General features: G+C 47.5%; 1 protein-coding gene across 2 annotated transcripts in view; it reads right to left on the bottom strand.

Annotated features, from left to right (window-relative positions):
* LOC121620146 (zinc fingers and homeoboxes protein 2-like) overlaps positions 1–15,697 on the bottom strand; it is a 102,659-nt gene that overhangs the window by 59,029 nt on the left and 27,933 nt on the right. For both annotated transcript variants that reach the window (XM_041956100.1, XM_041956099.1), the window contains exon 2: positions 14,311–14,484. The gene's annotated coding sequence lies outside the window, so the exon portion shown is untranslated. The remainder of the gene's footprint in view (positions 1–14,310; positions 14,485–15,697) is intronic.

Genomic DNA, 15,697 nt, shown 5'->3' on the forward strand with positions numbered 1-15,697 from the left:
CGATCAGGATCAATACAGTGAGTCAGAATACGACTCAGCGTCAAAACAAACTAGAGGCCGTGTTGTGATTGGATCAGCAATGAGGCCGTTGAACGTGCCGACGCTCTGACCGGCGGCCGTCTTTGAATTCCGCCTTTACCGCGACCTCGGCCGCACGCCTGCGAATTTTTGCCGCAGCATCGTGAGCAGCTGAGTCGCTTCCATGTTGACAGAATCTGTCCACAAACACCTGGCAGAGTCTTCCTCCTGGTGTCTCCAGGACCACATTTTTTCACGATGACACACACACGATACCTAAAAAACCACTTTGGTATCCATCCAGCACACGTTGTCTCGGTCTGAGCGCGGCGCGGTATTTTCCTGTACTGTGACTACATCTCCGGTCGTAGTACTTCAGCAGTACAAGTACACGAACAGGAGTGTGTGCTGTGTAGTATCTGTTGTCAGGGCTCTGCGGTGCCGACCAATACGCTGCTTAATATTGGCTGCTTGTAAGGTCGGATATTTACCAAGTGTGCATGTAGCTGTGTGTGTGTGTGTGTGTGTGTGTGTGTGTGTGTGTGTGTGTGCGTGTGTGTGTGTGTGTGTCCAGAGGCAGTGCAGTGAAGGGGAGCTAATCCAGTAAAGTAACAGAGAACCGACAGAGTCAGAGGTCATTATCATTCACACACCGCCAAACAAAACAGTCACACACACACACTGCACAATGGTTAATCTGCAACACATCCCCCCCCCACACACACACACACACACACACACACACACACAGCCTTTGTCTTGATATCCATCTTGCTGTCTGTTTTGCTGCTTCTTTCTCTCGTTTACACACGAGAAGCTGGAAAAACACTCGTTCGCCAATTCTATTCTTCTTCTCTCCACACGCCCTCCCAACCAAACCAACTACCCACCCACCCGCAAACACACACCCACACACACTTGTACTTCTATCCTTGCGAGGACGCTCATTGACAAGCATTCCCGAGCCTCCTGGACTAACCTTAAATGCCTAAACCTCAGCCCTAATCCAATTCTAACCTAATCCTTACAACCAAGCCTGAACCCTCAAACAGCTCTTTACTGTCCAAAACTCGAACCGATTCTCACACACATGCACACACGCGCACACACACGCACACACACACACACCAGATGGGTCCTAATCTCCCGTTGCCATAAACAAACACAAAGCGTTCGAAGAAGCAGACCGAGAGACCACTGTGTGTCGGTGTAACTTCTTGTCATCTAACATCCTGTTAATTCCTACGACGGCGTCAACAACAAAACTCCTCTGAGTCGCCCCCAGCGTGCGCGCACACACACACACACTGGCCTCAGACAGAGACGAGCAGAAAACAAGCTAATGCTGCACAGATGTACGGGTAATCGGAGGCCTTTTCTCTGCACGCTGTACATGTACGCCCACCGATGCTTTGCACGAGTGCTGATACATTTGCTGTGCAGTAAATCTGGGATATCTGTCCGTCGGGTCAACGCCTGATATGATGGAGGATTCCCCCGAACGGAGAGGCTGAGTGGAAAACCTGCAGTGACACGTGCAGTTGGTTCAGATTTACAGGTTTGGTTTTTCAGACGTGCTTTCTGGAAAGCGGCTGGCGTCCTGGTAGCCGCTAGCTGGGCCCAACAGTTTGGTCTCCACGACTACAGCCTGGACCGGCGTTAAAGCTGAGAAGCCAAAGCCCCAACCCTCGCCAAGTTAGCATCTGTTCCACTAGCATCTGCAACTGAACAGGTTTTCTCATTTGCCTCTTCAACAGGTCTTTCTGTCAAATGAAACATGTTCCAGAGATTTTACTCCAGACTCTAAGATGATTAAAGAAGACAAGGGTGGTCCCTCATACAATCATAAGGAGTTGGTTCATTGAGATAAGCAGAGGGTGGTGTCAACTCTGCAGCTGGAAAACAGGTATACCACTGCAGAAGAGGACGACGTGACGAGAGCGCCAGTCGAACCTCAAACAGTGGAAAAAAAAAAAGGTTTCACGTATGAATGTGAGAAAAGATCAGCGATGAGGAGACGTTTTAATCTGCAGGAAGAGCTTCTTCTTCCTCAGCAGACAATCAGCCGCGTGAGTGAAACATTTGCTATTGCATGAACTCTTTTTCGTGTTCTTGCATATTTTCGGAAGTTTTTGCAAATTGTAATGCGATACTTCAAAATGCACGAACACGTTAATGGAACGACAGCTGACGACACGAAAAAAGCTTTGTTGTCAGTCGTGTGTCGATCGACTAATCCATTTCAGTTGTTTCAGCTCATTGAACAATTATTTTACTCGACTCCCTGAAAGAAGGTAACCTGCGACTTTGTAAGATGAGCGCTTTGCTCAAACACACTCCAGCGGCACACACCCTGCCTGCTCACCAAAACAACGGCGGACTTTCTGGTTAGCGACCAGTTTGTTAAAACGTCGCCGCCCCTCCTGCTCCGCCGTCACCGCGAGGTTAAACTGAACCCGCCGACCCAGGAGGAAGCGCTTGGCCGATATCAAAGTTTCTGTACATGCACCGCTGCTCTGCTGTAACTCTTCGCGGCCCCCCAGGGAAGAATTAGTTGGAGAGAATCAAGATGTTGTTACAGAGAAAACAGGCTCTGGTCTCTCAGAGAAGATTAACAAGTGTAATGCTGTACAGATGTAGGCTCTGTTCGACTCCCACTCGCTGCTCTGCTCCGGAGCATGAATGTAAGACATATACAAACACTGAGAAATGTTTCTACAGATTGTGTGACACTGTTAGGAAGCATCAGTTTGTTCATCGCACGTCAGGAAGGGTTGTTATTTTTTTCTGCTTTCTCTGACCGGCCTCATTTATTTCTACTTCTGCTACCGGTTTACTACTTTATTTCCCAGAATCCCTTTCGTCGAATGCAGCGACGAGTGCCTGAACTCTTTGGCTTTATTCGAGGGAAGCGTTTCTCCCTGCAGCTAAATTGATTTTGAAAGCCAGCTTTTAAACTCAGTAACCTCAGTGTTCCCAAAGACAAGAAGTAGAGGCTGCCGCATAATTCAGCAACAGTTCAGCAGTTTGTTCATCAGCTTTGCTCGCTGAACTTTAAATTGGGAAATAAAGTTCTCGCAAGCTTCAACCTGATTCAAATGGAGAAGATCCCAGCCATCTTTCCATGGTTTGGCCTTGACGAAGGGAAATATTCCTGCTGCATACAGTGATTCTTAAGACGACAGCGTACATCAAGAGTTTGTCTCCTTCCTGTTCCAACATGACGCTGCCCCCATGCTAGGACGACCACTGTAACTCCTTCAGTCCTGATACCCATGCTGAGGTCAATACCAACACCTGTGCTTGGAGCGTCGGCCCACATTGAGTACCGATCCGGATCCAGTGTTTAGTTAATAAGCTGTATGTCTCAGTGTGGGGGAGAGACTGGGATCATTCTTTAATTTGAGACAACATTAGGCTTCACTTTCCTAACCTGGTAAAACAAAATGTAATAAATAAATATATATAAAGGTACTGAATTGGTATCCGGTACCAGATCAGCCCATTGTCACCAGATCCAGCCTTTTGAGTCAGTATCAGTCCAGTACCAGGATCCATACTGCACAAATCCGGTTCCATAAAGAAATGTTTGTTGTGGAACAACCGGACTGGACTGGACAGAGTCCTGACCTCAACCCCATCCAACACCTCTGGGATGAACTGTGAGCCAGACCTGATCACCCAACATCAGTGCTGGACCTCAGTAATGCTCCTGTCTGAATGGGAGCAAAATCCCTGCAGCGGGTTCAACATCTGGTGGAAAGACTGGAACCGGAGGAGTGGGGGCTGTTAGAGCACCAGATTAATGACCACAGCTTTGAGTTTAGATGTTCAACAATCATATATGGTTGAAAAGGACTGCGACTGGGCAAGGCTGCACAGCTAGCCTCTCTCCTACAGTGGCCTCTGTCTCATATCTTTGTGTTTGCTTCATGTCAAGCAAACTTTTCTATAAACCACTGAAATGTTTTTCAGCCATTAATGAAGCACATCTGGACATGACATCACACTGTACACGGTCGGTAGTACAAATATTTGCCAAACAAAATCAACTAAAACTGGCAAACTTTTGATGTAAAGAATAAAACCCTCGTACAAATCCAATAGATAGATACACGATGCCCGTGACGCTCTCGGCTACGGGCACATTCGGTTGGAACCAAAGGTGCTGAGGTTCAACGCTCAGCCATGCGTACACACGTCAGCCGAACATCTCGAATACATATATGTCAAACAGCTGTGAAGCAGGCTGCCAGCAGTTGTGTAACAGTGTTCAGGGTGGATTTCTGCTCCAGGCGAACACACAAACACTCGGTCCAGGTCCGGCTGTTTCTGTTGTTTCGCCCGTTGAGGATTTTTCATGGAAAACATTCATGCAGCACTAATGCAAAATAGACTCTCAGAAATCAAGCTCGCAAAGAGGGAACCAGGATAATACTGTACAGATGGAGCCGCAGTCCAAGTCCCCCCTCTCCACGCTCGCTACACTGATACTGTTCGTGCTCCGAGAGGAAAAGCACGAGAGCTGGAGGGGGGTCGAGTTCAGCGTCGATCCAAACAAGCTCCGGTCTTGACGTGATTATACAACAGAAAATAATAAATACTAACATCGCTCTGATGACAGTGTTGAACTGGCATCAGGAGGAGAGTATCGTACTCATAAACTGGAGTAAAGCTGCTCTGATACGACACAGATTTCATGGCAGCTCTGCCGTTTTCCTCTCTTTCTCTCTGTTACACCACCTCTGTCGTCTGGGAATTGTTTGGAAAATCCTGCAGTACAAATGGATTGTTGGAGCATTCAGTTCAAATCAGAGAGTCTCTCCGCTCCCCCCATCCTCTCTCCCCCATCCTCGACATCCTTAACCCTTCTCCGCCCTCGATCCCCGCGTCCGGTCTCTCAGTGGGATGTCTCGGTTTTCAGAAAGTTTAGCTGTCTTAAAGACGACCTTTCACAAACCATCGTGCATATCTGCTCCTAACTTTGAAGTACTTTCATGTACTTGTGTTGGAGTAGAAAACAACTCTTCTCTTCTGGCCTTGTGATTGGTTGATGCCGGGTTGTTGCTACCAAGCCTGAGGATATTTGCATAGCGTTGAAGCATCATCTCCATGTCGTTGCCGGGTGTTGTGACAAGTTCGCGTGGCTCTACAGACGGCGGCGTTGGTCGGCCCACCACTTCGGTCCAGACTGATGCTGGCGTTCATGGTCCCCAGAGGATGAAACCCTGACTTTTCGTCTACCGCCATCATCATACCTGACGTTCCCATCAGCCTCGGCTGTAGCCAAACTAAGATGGTGAACAGATTTCATCCTGGTTGGGGACAAACATGAAGCCTCCCAGTTGCCAGAGATTCTCTGAACTACTGAAAAAGCCATGTCTTCATTTGGTCGGTTTAGCGATGGCGGTGGTTACAGCAGTTCAGCTGGTCTGGGATCTGGCGACTGTGAAGATGATTGACGTAATTTTGATGAAACCGTTCAGCGATACCCCATGTGGAGGCATTTTTTATGTGTCTTCACTCATTTATTGAAGGCTTTTCCTTTAATTTTTCACCCATCGGTTGTAATCAAATCATAAACGGGCAGAATACGACAGAAACGAACACCAGGAAATTAAATATTTGGGGACATAAAGCCCATCTGTGTTCATTAAAGCAGACAGGAAGCAGATTGTGTTTATAACTCTGTTCTGGATTAATCAAAGTGGACATAAAGAGAAAAGAAGGCTCCAATTGCGCGGTGAAAAGATCTCTGACGGCCATGTTTAAACGCCTGCATTGATTTAAACCCTTAAATGTGGACATTAAAGACCTTTGGGCGTCCTCTGAACGCTGCCCTGCTGCTGCACGCTCCCTCTGAGAGCGCAGAAACGCTGCAGCTCGCTCTGCAGTGTAAACGCAGGTTGGGGAATCCTGTTTATAGAGTTTACCGACTTGGCTGACGGCTGTGTTTTCTTATCCTCTAACAGAGAGGGTGATTTGACTGATGCTCGTAACAGATTGCATCACAGCAGGAGACGAACTAAAACGGTTTACGCACCGCGGCTCTCCCTAAACTGTCTAACAGTGGCAGCGCTCCACCTTGTAAATTTGGAATAGTAATTTTAGAAATTTCCCAGCAGTCTATCTCCAATTGGCCTTCACTGGGAGTACTGTTTGATATCAGTGAAGTATCGCAGCGTACCACCTCTGAACGGCAGAAATATGATCTCAGCTCTGCGAAACCAAACACTCTCACTACACTTTCAGAAAAACACCTGAGCTGCATTAAAATCTGTTTTTATTCATAACCCAGTTACCACACCAAGGTTTCTTTCCCTCGCTCCGGCAGCGTGGTTAACACCTTAACATATCTTCACACATGTTTCTGAAATGTGTACGCTGCTGTGACATGTGACCCGCGCTGACACCGCTAACATGAAAGTGTTTCTGTAAACACACAAAAAGAGAAAGAAAGGAAGCAGGAATATGCTGAAATACGACAAAACGCTCCAGTTCTTTTGGTGTTATATCAGCTCAGAGCCAAGCCGAATCTCACCATAATCACATCTTTTTTCTAATGACTGCGGGAGTGAGCTGCCGCCGTCGCTCCAGGTAAACCCACGAGCTTCTCACAGCTCCAGTCTGATTTTCTGACTCACGTTTCTCTAAATATCGTCCGTCCCGCTGTGCCGAGAGGTCGCCTCTCGGTCCACGTATAGGTTGGCCTGCTCCGTAGGTGGAGCTTTGTGCGGCCGGAGGGGAGAACTGAAGGCTTCGCTCTGGGGGGAAACCAGGTCCACTTCCTCTGCATGAGACCTTTGTTGCATGTCTTTGTTGCAGCTTTCCCTTCCAACATTTCCTGTCATCACGCTACGGGAGACTCTGTGACACAACCCCCCTCCAAATATTAACAAAAACTATAAAAGTATTAGCATCCTCTTTCCCTTCAGTGGCCTGTGGGCTGAGGCGCTGACCGTGACCACAGCGTCCTGTTCGAGTCCGGCTTGGGACTCTGGTTGCATGTTGAATCTCTTTCTCTCCTCGTTTCCTGTCAACTCTTTAAAAAGTCATAAAATACCCCCCAAAATATCCCACAGTTCAACTACTGCTGCACAACCCACCACCATGTACGCAGTCTCTATCGAGGAAACTATTTTGGGGTCATTTTCACAGTTTCGTAAAGTTTTGGAGACCTGAGCTCAATTCAAGATACTCCGATGACATCACAATGACATCATCAGGGTTAGAGCTACAGAAGATACTGTGAAGGCGTCAGACTTCTGTCTCATGTGGTTTCAACCGATGTGGAAGCAGGTTTCAGCCACAGGCTCGTGTGTTTCAGACTGAAGCGTCTAACGGCTGAACACTTTGTCGATCATTAGCCGGGGGGCTAAACGGGGGTCACTCAGGTGCTTTCTTCTTCTGCAATTAGTTTGTTTCCTTTCTCCGTTTTGAACAAAGCGGAGAACATTTTTTTTCAACCGTAATTGGATTAGTTACCTTTAAAATCTCATTTTTTTCTGTCACTCGAAGCCCTTAAAAACATGTAAAATCTGCACCTTTCTAACCCCCCCCCCCCTCCAAAAAAAAAATCAATTTGAGAATGTTTTTTTTTATTTTTGAGGGATATCTCTTGAGTGGCACTCAGCAAAATTGAACAAATGTGTGGGTGGGTGGGTGGCTGACTGGGGGGGGGGCTGTGAGGTGGATCTACTGTACCTTCCAGTCTAAAACAGTGTAACACTCATTACTCTGAAAACACTTGACTTCATCATGGCCTCAATTACGTGGTGCTGGATAAACTCCAGTGTTACTGAGCTGCTCTCGCCGAACGGAGGGGGGGGGGTTAAAAATCCAAAAACTGTGTCTGGAAGCGAAGTGCTTCACTGCGGCTTAAACCGTGACCTCTTTATATCTCACGGACGGGGATCTTAAGTGTCTCTGAGCCGGGAGGGGCCCACAAGAAGCCACTTTAAACCAACAGAGTTCATTTAACTCTGATCTGACTGTTTGATTCAGGCAGTGACAGTAATTACACAAACGCCATCAACGAACTAACGGCGCCATCGGCTCCGCCATCCTCCCGGCTGCTTTCGCCTACTCTGTCGCTACCGTTCCCCCCCTTCAGCTCGGGCAAACCGGTCGTTGCAGCTTCAGATACTAGCTTTTAAACACAGATTCAGGGACGTTTCTCGACATGAACTCAGTAAACAGCAGGTGGGTTTCCCTCCATCAATCATGTGACTTGAACGTCCTATGAGGCTTCAGCTGCACTGAGGGGCCGAAACGTCAGCGATGACGAGACTGTGACCTTCCTCACATTAACACATGACCGAGATCTCTCTGACCGTTTCAGGTTTGGCTGCAGATCTTTTAATGACACCATCTTCTTCTGCAGTCGATTAATGGAATCCGACTGGAGAATAGCGCCACCAGCTGTGACTCCTAAGAACAGCACGGCAGTCGTGGATGGACACGTGCACTGATTTGCATTTTTGTTTTGCAGATTTTCTTAAAATTGGGCTAAAATTTGTGCTACATTTAGATGGAAACCAGACTAATGCTATCACGATGCATTCTAACTCTGCGATGGAGTCGACGTCCACGAGCCGAGCTGCTGTTCTCCTGACCTTCGCTGTTCTGATGCTCGTTCTGAGTTTTTTCTGCTGCTGAACTGCTGAAGACACTCAGGAACCGAAAGCCTAAAGAGAAGACGGAGGCTAAAGAGGGAAGCAGACTGTAAACAGATAATATCACTGCCTCCTTAAGCCTGGGAAGTATGAGAGGCCTCTTATTCACTGAATACTTCATAACCCATCACCCAGAGCCCCGAACTCTGACGCTAACAAACGAGCCGACCGACCAGCACACGCTGCGACGCCGAACCGAAGTTTAACCGACTCGGTCTGTTCAAGATCAACAGTCCGACGTCTAAACGCAGCCTAGAAGCTGTTCTTCACCGCTGGAGACCAAACATTAATAACAACACAGCAGAGCGCTGTGTTAGATGTGATGTTTGACATGTATTTCACCATGGAGGCTGTGTAGTTAACAATGGCAGATTGACACTCTAATTCAGTGTCTTTAAAAGCAGTTATACTCTTTCACTGTGTTGGGATTCAGTGCTAATTTGTGCACATTTGTAGAAATTCAGGATCTGGACAAAACTTTGCAAAGAAGAAGGGGGGGATGACACATTTCTCACCACAACCACACAACATTTCACAGCAGAGGAAGAAAAAAAAAAAGACAACCTAAAAGTTGAAAACTTAACAGCCCAGACCTCAGAGGAAGAGCAGAAATCACACACGAGCACCGAAACGAGTGAATCACCACGAGTGAAATGTCTCCCGCTACGACCGGCCACGGCAGCGGCTGCGGCGCAGGTGTGTTGGTGGAAAACGCAACCGAAAAAAAACAGAGGAAAAGCAAAGGAATCGAGCGTTGTGGTGGTGAAGTTCAGCAGCAGCGAGGCTACACTTTCATACTACAGCTCAGCGAGAGAGGCGAGCAGCAATCTGCCCGGCCACACTGACTGCCCACACACACACCTCCTCCACAGGTGTGTACGTGTGTGTGTGTGTGTGTGTGTGTGGAGTTTTAGGGTGAGTCATTCTCTCCCACGTAGTCGATACCTCCACCAGCGGTTGTGGAGATCCCATCAGCCCCCATACAGTACCTGCACCGCTCCTCACACTCCCACCGCTGGTTCAGATCCCCGCTCGCTTCTTGCAGCAACACCGGCGCCGCTCAGATTTAAGACTAAAGCGGCAGCATTTGGAGGTAACAGATGGCGGTTTTATTAACAACAGTGTGATCAGAGAGTGACAACATTAGGGCATCGCACTAATCGTGCAGCCTTTGTTTTCCACAATTAATAACGAGACGGATTCAAACATTTAGATCTGCTGCAGATGAAATGTCGATGTGCTGTTAAATGTTTTGAGTCTTCACATAATTAAAGCTAATAATCTCATCCACAACAGGCGTGTAAATAGCTGCAAGCCTGAACCGAACAGCCATACATACAGTGACACATCTCAGTGGCGATAAAGCCGCATATCTGCAAAGCTTTCTAGGAAAGGAGAAAACAGCCTTATCTTGCCTTAATGCCCATTCATTTAAAGATGATACAGTAGCTTTTTAATCAGGTTTCAAAGGCCTGAGGGTCATGAAACTCACTCAGCATGAAAACCACAGAGGAAGTCTCCGAGCAAGTAAGAAGAGAGAAAAAACCCACCGAGTTATCAGGTGCAGAGCCGTTCCTGCAACCCCAGCAACCTGCCGTGTTTGCTGGATGCTTCCATTCGAGGTGCTTCGCAGCACCTTCGATGCAAATATTTATAGCATTGGTGACCCATGTGCAAACTGCACCCATCACCTTGGCAGTGTTAGCACAGCGCTCCACCCCTTGAGCTGCATAGAACCCATTCAATAAAGCAGAAGGGCCGGGAAAATAAACCTTCCCGAGCACCCAGTGGGGCTGGCACCGGCCTGCAGGCTGGCTGGAGCCCAGGAAAACACTGAAAAAGCTGACTGGACGGCAGCCAAACGCTGGTAAGTTTTGGCTTTGGATGGTCAGGTTTTCTGCACAAGCGAGCTCTTAGACTGGTGACTGATTCGGTGCTGGTGCTGCAGTGGAAAACTGTTACAGTATATACACAAGTAAAGGTGGTAAAAGTTACCGCTGCGTTCAGAAATGCACACAAACAAAATGAATACGATATTTTCCACACTGTTCGGTTTTAGGAAGCACTTTTCAGCAGTTCTTTTATAACATTTACACATATTTTAGACTCCAACAAATCCTACGTCACTGAGCTGTGTGAGTATGGCGTGAGTTAGTATTAAACTATCCCGGACTGGTTCTAATGTTACTCAAACAGCTGTTGTCTTGAGGCTTTTTATGCACCACTTGTTAACAGAGAATTAAAACGTCAACACAGAACAGAAAGAACCATGAAAATGAACAGACGAGCTACTATGATGCTAATTTAGCACGATACAAAAATGGGATTATCCAATGGGAGTACAGCAGCAATGTTCATCAAACAGGGGATACAGCGAGTGTCCCTGATAGGACGATAACTCTAGTTGCACTGCGTCCAGTGCGCAGGATTTAGTGCCATCTTGTGGTGAGGTTGCAGATTGCAAGTGACTGAACACTCTCACGTCACCCTCCCTTTCCAAGTGTGCAGGAGAAGCTATGAAAACCTGCGACAAAAACCACGAAAACCATACAAAAAAGCCAGTTTGGTTTGTCCATTCTGGGCTACTGTAGAAACACGGCGGTGCAACGCGGTGGAGCCTGTGGACGAGGAGCTGCTCCCTCTGCAGACACAAAGAGCTCACTCCAAGATCACGAAAACACAACCATTCAGGTGATTAAACGCTAATGAAAAGCTAAATACGTTACATTTCTTCTCTGCTCATGTTTCTAGGTGTGTTGGTATCTGAAGCCAGCAGATGAAACTGTAGAAAAACATGAAAACAGCGTCTGTGCCATCAGCCTGACGTTCCTGAGCGGACGTTACTCAAATCGCACAGTTCTTTAAAAAAGTCAGTAAGTTATCAAGACCCGAACTTCTTGTGAACGAAAATGTTTTTGTGTTATTCAGAGAGAAATGTTCAGACTTCCTGTGAAGCTTTTTGGGGTCAACATCTAGTGGCCATCAAAGGAACTGCAGCTGAAGACAGTTTGGCAGCAAGAATTCAGCTGTAGTTCCAGAAGCTACAAACAGATCGTTAATATTAAATACTGAACGCTGGAATTAGTAAACGAGTCTACCGGCTAGTTCACTGTGACCTCCTCTGAAGGCTGTATTGTAATGCACCTCGTGCTGTGGGGGCCAGAGCTCGTGCCGTGTTTGGCCTGTGAATAAACGTGGACAATCTGAAAGCACCACGCAGCAAACAGGTTTACATTACCGTCCACTTCTGCACTGAATGAATCTACTGTCAGTCGCCAGTGAGCTATTCTGGGCCCGCTGTCTGCTTCTATCCTGGTCGTGACACAAATATTCTGCACCGGACCTCCGTGACAGCTCCAGATGTGGTTTCCCAAACTTTTAACACAAACTGCAGAGCCTCAACTGAAACAAGCTTTGTTGAAAATGCGTCCTGTCCCAAATTACACGACGGCGCAGCGTAGCAGCGGCCTCCGCGGCGGCCCGGACTACAAAGTCGGGCTGGTTTAGTGCCGCGGGGGGCGCCGGAGGCTGCTGCATCAGCGTGCTGGACCGAGCGCGCCGGGTCCAGCTGAGGACGGTCTACGCCGCCATCCGGCCGAGCACACACACATTTCTCCCGGATTGGAAACCCCTGGGGTGTCTCCTTTCCGCCGTCCCTCCTGGCTCTCGCCGTACGTACAGGCTGCGTCTCTTTCTGCCGCAGGTATCAGATCACCTCCTTTTCTTAACTCACCTTCTCATTTTGTGCATTCGATACTTTTCTCTGAAGGGATTTTTCTCCTCTTGTTCCCTCAGACCAGCTCTTCCTCTCTCCATCGACGCGCTCAGTGCCGTGAAGCCAATCTGCAGAAAACCGTACGTCTGTTTTTGAATTTTGGGAATGAAATGTCACATGGTGACTTTTTCTCGAGCCGCCCTGCACACAGAAAGGTGTCTCGGCCTTCTCTCGCTCATCTGAAAGCCTCTCAGCTCTCCAGGTGCGACTCCCTCGCTGCGTTCCTTCTCTTAACAATGTCACTTCTCTTTCTTATACTTCATCAACAGCCTTCGCAGCTCGGTTTCCACTTGCTGAAGCGCCGATTTAACATCTTCAGGACTCATGTTTATTCTTTAATCCTACCTTGAATTAAATGCATGTGAATTATGGATCGGAGAAGCGGCCTGTTTTAAATTCAGCACGGCAAATTAGAGCACGAAGCATGAGCAGAAACGAAAACAGGAATGAGACTGCTAAGCAATGCGGAGCTGTGCTCGACAACAAAGAGAGGAAGATGAAAATAATATTTTGTACAAAAAACTCCCAAACAGAAAAAACGAGACCTTCCTCTGACTGGATCCAGGACGAGCTTTCAGGGCCTTGAGTTTTGCCAAACTGTGTTTTTCATCTCAGCCGACTTTCTGACGGACCGAAGGATACCGAGGGGACAGAAGAGGCCGAAGACGTGGAGCTGAGTTTGATTCCACTTGTAAGTCTGATGGACTTCCTGTTCAAACCTGCGGCGTCTCAGTCAGTGAAGACGGGATGATTCTGTTTCAGCTCCCAGTTTTAACGCTCTTTTAACCAAACGCGGTGATTCCTAACGAGCTTCTTGTCGTTTTTTGTTTCTTTAAACAAACATAAAAAGGATCACAGGCGGAGATCTCACATATATACGTAAATATGAGTATTTCCCCTGGTTTATCTCCGCTCGCCTCCTCCTCCCACAGCTCCACTGAGGATCTGGTTTCTCCTCCTGGATTTTCTCCTCTGAGCGTCGGATCAGATCCTCCTCTGACTGACTCATCGCTCCGAACAAATCTCTGGGATTTACACCAGCCGGCTTTGCAGTCGTCACTCTTCGCTACAAAACGTGGAGACTTTCTGGCAGTTTGTTTCGCCCACATTCTTCTACGGCTGCTTGTTCTGGGTGACATGAAGGCAGATGATGAAGTGATGCGACTCCTTGTCCTTGAGTCACCTTCTGATGTCCTGTGCTACGTGTGTTCAGACACCAGCGTTAACCCGCTGACGTTTTCACACCGCTGGACGACACAATGACCTCAGCAGGAGCCGTGACTCCGCAGACAAACACGATCCCACAGACAAAACGCCAGAGGAGCTGCCAACAAGTGCTCACCTGCACACGCCCTCACCTGCAACAGCTCTGCAATGTCACATGACCAGTTACCTATTCACTACTCCTGCTCCCACCACGAGCTCGTCAGTCCTGCAGGTCTGCAGGTCAAACGAACAAGACTCGAGACTGGGTGGCAAGTTCTGATGCCAAACTGGCTTTTCCCTGTATTTCAACAGAAGTTCAGCGGGCTGTGAAGAAGCTCACCTGTCAGGTGTACTGCAGGAGCTTTTAACCGGTGGCTAAAGGGCGGTTCAAGCTTGTGCAACCAGACTGAAAGTGTGTTTTTCCTCTACACAAGAAGTTCTGGACCTCACTCCTAAACTAAAGTTAGCAAACACATCAAACATCTCGATGTTGTTCGTTTAATTAAATTAATTAAACCAGCTGCAGAGTCAAAAGGATGTGCTGATGTACAGATTTCAAAATAAAAGCACAAAGCTTTTCAGACTGCTTGTATGAAACCTCCCGCATAGATAGAAAAGGCAAAAAGCTCTACTCACTGCACTTCCTCAAAGGGGAGGGGCTTCACTTGAGGGGGCGAGGTGCTTTCTGAGGCTCCACCTCCTCCTCCAATCACGGCGTGTCCCCCTCGTCCCTCTCTCTCTCCCTCTCGTCTCTCCCCTCGTCTGGATGATCCTCAGGCCAGCGGCACTCTGGGTAATCTCCTGTGGAATCTGAAAGCAGAGAGGGGTGTCAGCGGAGGAGTGGGTGTATGTGAAAGTGTGTGAGAGAAGACAAATCAGACCTACTGTACATGTGTGTAAGTGTGACAGTGTGTGTGTGTGTGAGACAGATGCAGGCAGAGAGGTGTTGATGATGATGGTGTGTGTGCGTGTGTGTGAACAGGGGGGTGTTGGTGGGTGTGTTCGATTGCGTGATAGCGTGTGTGTGCGTAAATGAAGGAGTGGTGGAGCCCAGTATGGGCCTTAAAAACTGCACCACTACAACTTGGCCAAAAAAAGAGGCAGCGGTTACCGTGGCAACATGTGCCAAAACGGAGAAGGGAGGAAGCGACAAAGAGCGAGAGAGAAAAACAAAGAGCGAGACAGACAGCAAGAGACAATGAGACAGACAGAACGATGGCGTCGGCCTCGCGCCAGGAGACGAGAGACGAAGCTGAAACTTCTCCCTGATTCACCTTTGACCTCGTCTGTCAGCGGGATGTAACTGAGTACATTTACTCAAGTACTCTACTGCAAATTCTCCATGCTTTGCTGTACTTGAGTATTTCTATTGTATGCAGCTTCATACTTCCACCACACTGCATCTCAGAGGTAAATATCTGTCTGCCAGCTTTAGTTACTAGTTACTTTTCAGATTACACTTGTTCACACCCTTTCTGTCCAGTGAAAAGCTCGTATCTCCAGATGTGTTGATGTTGACTGTTTCTGATGAACTGAAGGATGAAGTTTTCCTTCATGTCTTCTTCAGCTAAATAAACTGTTTAAAAGCCTCTTGGATCAGCTGAAAATGCATCTTCACAAAGCTGAAAACAGGCCGTTTTTCTGAGATACGAGGTTCTCACAGGACAAACATATGATGATCTTATAGAATATGATGCATCGCTGTAGATTAAACCAGCCGACAGGATATAAAGTAGTTCAAATGAGCCCAACCTGAAACATCTACAGCAGGAATATTAATCCATAAACATCAGATATGATGAGAAACACTGACAGCAACATTTTACTGCTACATGAGTACTTTTACTTTCCTGAAGTAAGGCTGCGAATGCAGGATTTTTACTTCTACTGGAGTACTTTCACAGTGTGGTATCAGTCCTTTTATTGAAGTAAATCTTCGTCCTCATTCCTTCGCTGTCGTTTGTTGTGATCTTTCAACGAGATCACAGCTGAATGTCGTGTTACCTGAAAGTGACCCTGAGAA

The sequence above is a fragment of the Chelmon rostratus genome, chromosome 16, assembly GCF_017976325.1.
Source record: "Chelmon rostratus isolate fCheRos1 chromosome 16, fCheRos1.pri, whole genome shotgun sequence".
NCBI lineage: Eukaryota > Metazoa > Chordata > Actinopteri > Chaetodontiformes > Chaetodontidae > Chelmon > Chelmon rostratus.